Below are 7,620 nucleotides of genomic sequence, written 5' to 3'. Positions count from 1 at the left end.
ACTTTGTTTTATCTACATGCTGAAAAACTTCGTTTTTTTTTTCATGCCGAAAAATGATCGTGTGTACGCGGCATTAGTGCCCCCAAAATGGCAAAGATTCTTCTCAATTGCTTTGGCTCATTTCTTGAAACAGACCGGACGTTCTCAACTCTCTTGGTGCTTTTGCCAAAATAACCTGGATGGTTCGGCACAACACCATGGTTCACCTTTAACCACTTCCAGACCGCTGTACGACTATATACGGCGGCACTTTAAAGATACATATCTCGGTAACGGCAGCAGCTGCTGCCACAACCGAGGTATCTATCTTTACTGTCAGCGGTTCTGGTAACGATAACGGCGGTCTCTGCGGCGGACGCGCCGCGAGATCGCCGTTATCGGTGGCGGGAGAGGGGCCTCCCGCCGCTCTCCCGCGCCCTCCGCCGCTTACCGGAGCCGTCGGTAGCGGCGGAGGAGATCGCGACCGTTCGGGAGCTGAGCGGGGACGAGACTGAAGGAAAAATCTCCTTCGCCCGTCCTCATAGCTCGGCTGGGCGGAAGTGACGTCAAAACGTCAGTCCCGCCCAGCCTCTTAAAGAAACATTTTTTTTTTTTGTCATTTGAAAAAATGACATTTTCCAATTTTTTTTTTTTTTTTTTTGCATTTTAGTCTAAATATAAGATCTGAGGTCTTTTTGACCCCAGATCTCATATTTAAGAGGACCTGTCATGTTTTTTTCTATTACAAGGGATGTTTACATTCCTTGTAATAGGAATAAAAGTGATAATTTTTTTTTTTTCCAGTGTAAAAAATAATAAAATAAATAAAAATAAATAAGAAAAAAAATGAGTAGCGCCCGCATATGAAAACGGTGTTCAAACGACACAAGTGAGGTATCGCCGCGATCGTTAGAGCGAGAGCAATAATTATAGCCCTAGACCTCCTCTGTAACTCAAAAAATGCAACCTGTAGAATTTTTTAAACGTCGCCTATCGAGATTTTTAAGGGTAAAAGTTTGACGCCATGCCACGAGCGGGCGCAATTTGTAAGCGTGACATGTTGGGTACCATTTTACTCGGCGTAACATTATCTTTCACAATATATAAAAAAATTGGGCCAAATTTATTGCTGTCTTATTTTTTAATTCAAAAAAGTGATTTTTTTTCCAAAAAAAGTGCGCTTGTAGGACCGCTGCGCAAATATGGTGTGACAAAAAGTATTGCAATGATCGCCATTTTATTCTCTAGGGTATTAGAAAAAAAATATATATAATGTTTGTGGGTTTTAAGTAATTTTCTAGCAAAAAAAAATGTTTTAGTCTTGTAAACGCCAAATCTGAAAAACACCCAAAGTAGAGAAGTGGTTAAAAGCTCATATCTTTCCCAAAACAGTTCACTCATGTGTCAAAACTAAATTTCTTTCTCATTCAAATAGTCAGTGCCCCCAAATGCTTCGTCCCTTTAGTATTGTGTAAGCACAGCAAGTAAAAATGTTTAGATGTTTTGTCTCTATGGCAGAGGACCATTGAAATATCCCTCATGTCCACCTTTCAGTCTTAGCCCAGTCCTTCTTTGACAATGGTTGCTGTACAGTTTTTGTCTAGCTAACTGAATATAATTGTGTATAAAACTGAAAAAAATTAAATAATTTAGGGTTAGAGTAGCCTCCAAGGTTTGACATCACACATTGCACTTATACTGCCAAGTAAAAAAAAAATATATTTTTTTTAAATTGTCGCTCTTTTTTTGTTTATAGCGTAAAAAATAAAAACCGCAGAGGTGATCAAATACCACCAAAATAAAGCTCTATTGGTGGGGAAAAAAGGACGTCAATTTTGTTTGGGAGCCACGTCGCACGACCGCGCAAATGTCAGTTAAAGCGACGCAGTGCCGGAAGCTGAAATTTCGCCTGGGAACGAAGGGGGCTTATGTGCCCAGTAAGCAAGTGGTTAAAAATTAAATGGATAAAATCATGTGAAAATATAAAAAGCAGTATGGGGTACTCAGCATGTTACCCATTGGTGGCCAATAAAATTACGGCGACGTCTTTGGCCAGGTTGAAGCCAGCCTCGTCCACATACACGAGAATGTGAGAGGTCTCGTTTCCTTCCAATGTCATTATTCTCTACAATAGAGTTACTGTAAATACTTGGGGATAAGAGTTCCGAGGGTCCTTGCAGGCTTTTATGGAAGACAACTTTGGAGCAACTGCACTTTGCAACTTGCACAGTCTTTTTCCCGTTAGCAAACCAACCCCTTTGTGTCTTTAGAAACAAAACTAGAATCTCCTGAATGACTACAGATAATTGTAAATACTTTGATGATGCTGATTAGTGATTACTAACAACAACACCATTGGCATAACAATAAAGATCTTCAGTGTCCAGGTAACAGTGCCGGCCCAAGACGTTGTGCTGCCTGGGACCAAGAATGAAATGCTGCCCCCCCCCCTCCAGAAAAAAAATCACGCCAACCAAAAGGCCCCCACATTCATTATTTGATATCATGATAACTAAAGGGGACCCGTCATGTATAAAGGAGTATAAAGAGGACCTGTCATTGCTCTATACATGTATAGGCATATAAAGAGGACCTGTCATGGCTCTATACATGTATATAGAGGACCTGTCATTACTCTTTACATGTAAAGGAATATCAGGAGGACCTGTCATGGCTCTATACATGTATATAGAGGACCTGTCATTACTCTTTACATGTAAAGGAATATCAGGAGGACCTGTCATGGCTCTATAAATGTATATAGGACTATAAAGAGTACTTGACATGGCTCTATACATGTATAAAGGAGTATAACGTGGGCCTGTCATGGCTCTATAGATGTATAAAGAGAACCTATCATGGCTCTATACAAGTATAAAGAAGTATAAAGAGGACCTGCCATGGCTCTATACATGTATATAGGAGTATAAAGAGGACCTGTCATGGCTCTATAAATGTATATAGGAGTATAAAGAGGACCTGGCAGGGGACCTGGGATTGGCAGGCAGGACACACTCCAGCATCTGACGAACAGACACACGAGTTCGCCACTCGTAGGATTGTTGCAGAGTTCCTGAGTTTTTATGTGAGTTTTTACTTTGTTTTTAATGAACCTGTTTGTACCGCTGACTGGGTTACACTGTGGGTGTGTTTTTTTCACTTCTCCCCCATCATCATGCCATCTGAGTGTTCCATCTGAGGTATTGAGAGAGGAATAGGAGTTGCTACAAGCCCATACCAGCTGGGATATCTCCATACACTGTGAACCTTTGGGGAGACCAAACAGCTAGCCCACGATTCCTAAGATCTAGCAGGAGGAAAAAATAGAGGAAAAAACAGAGGGACTAACGAGTTCGGTGCTCGTGGATACGAGCCTGAGATCTCTCACCCACATGTGAGTGCACTCCCACTCGCCAAGACCCCAATTACCAGCCCCCTCTGTGACGTTATTTCACCATCAGCCTTTTGTTGTTTTTTCACTTTGTTTTTTCATGTAACACACCGGATGGAGATTTGTATTTGCTACCTAATTGTGGACTATACCAATCCAGACCAGGCTGATCCAAATACATTGTGGTTAATTTGAGGTGAGCAGCTGGGTCCACCAGAGGTGTATACATGTGATCTTGGTGTTGGCTCAACTACTCTATTCCACCTATACTCCGGATCCAAGGGTCTTATATGTACTTTTTCTAGAACTATTTTCCGTGTCTCTTCCTTAAGAGTGTGTGTTTTTTGCATTATCATTTATACAATATCTGCACCGTTTGAGATTGGATTCACTTTTGATGAAATACACCAATACACGGCTGGATTATCCCAGATCTGGACTTTTTTAGAGTGCCGTGTTCTATTAACCTCCCTGGCGGTATGATTCTTTCAGAAAAAACATGCTGAAAGCGGTACCATTATTTGCAAGGAAATTTGGCGTTTTATATTGTAGGTCTGTCATTTTTAGAAATAACTCACTTAAATCTGACCAAACAAGCTTCTAATAGGCATCCCGGGTATGAAATTTTTTTAAAAACAAAATTATAAATTATAATATAATAAATAATTATAAATCAATATAACAAATAATAATATAATTATAATAAAAATTATTCAATAATGTAATCAAATCAAAATCACTGAAATTTGCTCAGTTGCAGAATTGTTGCTGTCATTATTTTTTTTTTTTTATGACGAATTTCCCCACAAATCGCTATCGCACAATTCTGCAAGTGATTATAATTTATTATCGCTGTTTTTTAGCTGATCTAAAACTATTTTTGACATAAAGGGACACTTTTGGTTGCTATGGACAATCTACAGTTTGCAGGGAGAAAGAAACGTTTTTATTATATAAAATGACATGCATGACACAGGACAGACCACTAGGGACAAGGGGGGTGTGTTTTTTTTACATACAGTACTGTAATCTATAAGATTACAGTATACTGTATGTATAGTGTTTGTTTACTTTTTTGAATTTGGCGCCGTTCTCCGTCCCCGTGCGTCGTAACGTCGCAGGGAACGGAGATCGGCGTCACACGGAGGCACTGTGTGAATCGAGCGAGGTCCTGCTCGCTCACACAGCGCGGTGGCATCGCTGGATCCAGGGACAAGGTAAGTGAAACTCCCTGTACATCCAGCGAGGCGAGCCCGAGTCTGACTCGGGGTTACCGATCCTTGCCCAAAAATCTCACCCCGAGTCAGACTCGGGAACACCGCCCAGGAGGTTAAGGATTGTCTTTTCATTATTTTTACTTTTACTTTTATTATTGTTATTGTTACATAATATTATCCCCACTAGTCACCTTGTAGTTTTATCACCCACCTTCACTTCTTTTCCCATACTCTACAGCGCAAGTATTTATTTGTTATATAAAGAGGACCTGTCATGGCTCTATTCATGTATATAGAGGACCTGTCAAGACTCTTTACATGTAAAGGAATATAAAGAGGACCTGCCATGGCTCTATACATGTATATAGGAGTATAAAGAGGACCTGTCATGGCTCTATAAATGTATATAGGAGTATAAAGAGGACCTGTCATGGCTCTATAAATGTATATAGGAGTATAAAGAGGACCTGTCATGGCTCTATACATGTATAAAGGAGTATAACGAGGGCCTGTCATGGCTCTATAGATGTATAAAGAGGGCCTGTCATGGCTCTATACATGCATATAGGCGTATAAAAGGACCTGCCATGGCTCTATACATGTATCCAGGAGTATAAAGGGACCTGTGAATTGCCGGCGGCCACAATGTCTTTTGCGCAAACTAATCAATGTATGCTAATTGTGTTTTTTTTTGGTACAAAAAATTTGTAGAATACATATTGGCCTAAACTGAAGAAAATAGTTTATTTTTCTAAATTTTGGGGATATTTATTATAGCAAAAAGTTAAAAAATATATATATTTATAGCACAAAAAATAAAAACCGCAGAGGTGATCAAATATCACCAAAAGAAAGCTCTATTTGTGGGAAAAAAAAGGACATCAATTTTATTTGGGTAGCGGAGCTGGCGGAACGGGCTGGCAGGCATCAGTACGCTGCCCCCCTAAAAGTGCTGCCTGGTACCCATGGTACCACCCGGTCCCATCATAGGGCCGGCCCTGCCAGGTAAAGATAAATGTCCCACCCTGAGCAGTTCTCATTATGGTGATGTTCCACTAATGATTACCTAATGGGAGCATGGAAAAAAATAGAAGCATCATTTTTATAGTTTCTATCTGTTGGTAATGTAATCTGGCTGCTCTTAGGATAGGTTCACTTCAAAAGCCTTGTTACTGAGTTCAAGGGTATATTGTATGCGTGTCTTTACTGCGCATTTTACCTCAAAACCTTTTTTTAAATACTGGGTAACCATTCAGCTGTGACAAGAAAGCTTTTTAACATTGAAGGCAAACTGAACTGAGCGGACCAGTATGTCGGTGTCCACCGTAGGCAACTGATTGACAGGTGACTCTACCGGCAAAGCCCATAGAGACTTGTTAAAGCGGAAGAGAAGATCATACACAACGCACGCTTAATCTTTCACCTATTACTTTAGAACAAAGGTGTAACTATATACATAGCATACCATGTGAAGTCTATGGGGCCAAGGGGCGTCATGGTGATTTCTGCATGGATCCATGGCGGTTTGCAAATACATTTTGATAAATGAGTGTACATGCATAATTGCTATAAAAGTAATTCATATTTTTTTTATCCCCAGAGGACCTGTGATTCAGATGGAGATTAGAGAGCTGGGGGAAGTATTTCTTTCCAATATTTTTATTCAGAATTTCTTTAACCACTTGAGACCCGCGCTATTGACAAAAGACATCAACAGCGCGGCTCTCAGGTGCCAACTGGACGTCTTCGGACGTCTTTTTAAAAGCATTACCCGCACGCGCCTCTGGGGGGCGCGCAGCGGGTAAACACTGTGCCGCCGCATCGCTGGGGAGCCGATGCGTGTACCTGGCGGCCGCGATGTCCGCCGGGTACACGCGATCGTCGGTGACACAGCCGGTAACAGCAGATACGTGGAGCTCTGTGAGTAAACACAGAGCTCCACGTGCTGTTAGAGGATCTGATCTCTTGTACATAGAGACACAGCATCGGTCACCTCCCCCAGTCACCCCCCTCCCCCCACAAAGTTAGAACACACCCAGGCTACACATTTAACCCCTTCCTCACCCCCTAGTGTTAACCCCTTCCCTGCCAGCCACATTTATACAGTAATTAGTGCATTTTTATAGCACTGATCGCTGTATGAATGTGAATGGTCCCAAATTTGTGTCGAAAGTGTCCGATACGTCCGCCGCAATATCGCAGTCCCAATAAAAATCGCAGATCGCCGCCATTACTAGTAAAAAAAAAAATAATAAAAAAAAATCATAATTCTGTTCCCCATTTTGTAGGCGCTAAAACTTTTGTGCAAACCAGTCGCTTATTGCAATTTTTTTTTTTTTTTACAAAAATACGTCGAAAAATACGTATCGGCCTTAACTGAGAAAAAAAATATTTTTTTTTAAAAAAAATTGGGATATTTATTATAGCAACAAGTAAAAAAAAATATATTTTTTTTGAATTGTCGCTTTTTTTATGTTTATAGCGCAAAAAATAAAAACCGCAGAGGTGATCAAATACCACCAAAATAAAGCTCTATTTGTGGGGAAAAAAGGACGTCAATTTTGTTTGGGAGCCACGTCGCACGACCGCGCAAATGTCAGTTAAAGCGACGCAGTGCCGGAAGCTGAAATTTCGCCTGGGAACGAAGGGGGTTTATGTGCCCAGTAACCAAGTGGTTAACAAGTACAAGAACAGCATTTATCCTTGTAATAGGAAGTAATTGTACATGAACAAATCTATTATAATTCGGTTGCATCACTGGCAATTTCTATTTATGTGATGCTTTATGTATCACCATCCAAATTTTGGATTTACATGAAAAGGTCAAACCTAAATCAGGAAAAAAATAAAAAGGGAGGAACCTTGGATATACGCTGTAAAGCTTATAAAATGTAAGAATAACATCAAGTGATGAGGTTATTCTTACAGGCAGGGGTGCCCTCTCTTCCTGGGGCACCAATAGTGACCAGGCAGGGGTGCCCTCTCTCCCTGGGGCACCAATAGTGACCAGGCAGGGGTGCCCTCTCTCCCTGG

Source organism: Rana temporaria, chromosome 6 (assembly GCF_905171775.1).
Source record: "Rana temporaria chromosome 6, aRanTem1.1, whole genome shotgun sequence".
In the NCBI taxonomy this organism is placed as follows: domain Eukaryota; kingdom Metazoa; phylum Chordata; class Amphibia; order Anura; family Ranidae; genus Rana; species Rana temporaria.
Note: the sequence above shows the minus strand (reverse complement) of the source record.